The sequence below is a fragment of the Trypanosoma rangeli genome (genome assembly GCF_003719475.1).
Source record: "Trypanosoma rangeli strain AM80 chromosome Unknown Tra_15.4_contig_00088, whole genome shotgun sequence".
Classification (NCBI taxonomy): domain Eukaryota; phylum Euglenozoa; class Kinetoplastea; order Trypanosomatida; family Trypanosomatidae; genus Trypanosoma; species Trypanosoma rangeli.
Window position 1 is genome coordinate 12,150 of NW_021705834.1, and position 935 is coordinate 13,084.

Consider the following 935-nt stretch of genomic DNA (forward strand, 5'->3'; position numbering starts at 1 on the left):
TTTTTCGCTTGTGCGGCAATTCGCCGCCGTTCTCAAATATGCAGCCCCTGCTTTATTTTTCCCCCATTTTTTTTTTTTATATTTGTGGTTTCGTGTTAAGCTCGGGTCCGCCCGCCACGCTTCGCCTCCACAACAACAAGAAAAAAAAAGAAAAGGAAAAAAAAAACAAAATAAAAAGGCAGTTCCGAGTCGCGGACTCACATCATCCCTCGGCAATGTGCCCCACACACACACGCCCAACGCACTGCCCTCGTCTTCAGCCTGCTTCCTTTTGTGCGTGCGTGCGTGTGCCGGGGCCAGGAGAGGAGCAAAGTGCGTCTCTCACTCTCGCGCACTCTCCGAGTGTAGGGGGTGGCGTGGTACCGGGGCACTGCAGCACCTCGCCTCCTCCCCCGCCGATACACACACACAAGGCTCCCGCCCACAGAATACATATATATAATCGTGTCCACGTGTGCTAATTGTTCTCCTCGATCCCCTCTTCCAATGGAGGACATTTTCAAGTTTCTCGGCCGCCCGCGTGTACGACGGATGAATCCGCTGTGACGACAATCCGCGTGATGAAACGACCAAAAGGTAGCAGGATATGATCAGTGAAGAACCGCACACGCGCACGCACATGCACACGAGCACGCACATGCACACGAGCAGAGAGAAAGAAAGAGATGCTGCATGGACACCAATTCGTCGTTGTTTCCTGTGTTTCTACCCTTTTTTATTATTTTTCTTTTTTTTTTTATTATATATATATATTTTTGTTGATTTGTTTTGTTTTCATGGTTCTCCCCTCGCCTTCATTGATTTTTCTCCTTTGATTTTGTTGTTTATCTGCCAACCCGGTTTTCTTATTACTTTTCTTTCCCACCACCCGCACACCTGCCAACCTGCCCTGCCCTGCTGTCAAGCTACACGCATCCGCAGGCTGCTCACCCCTA

The 935-nt window shown here is 49.5% G+C and overlaps 3 annotated features.

Annotated features, from left to right (window-relative positions):
• The first annotated feature begins 131 nt into the window (after positions 1-131).
• Positions 132-177: a sequence feature (A-rich).
• Positions 178-602: 425 nt separating this feature from the next.
• Positions 603-646: a microsatellite.
• Positions 647-711: 65 nt separating this feature from the next.
• Positions 712-775: a microsatellite.
• Positions 776-935: the final 160 nt, after the last annotated feature.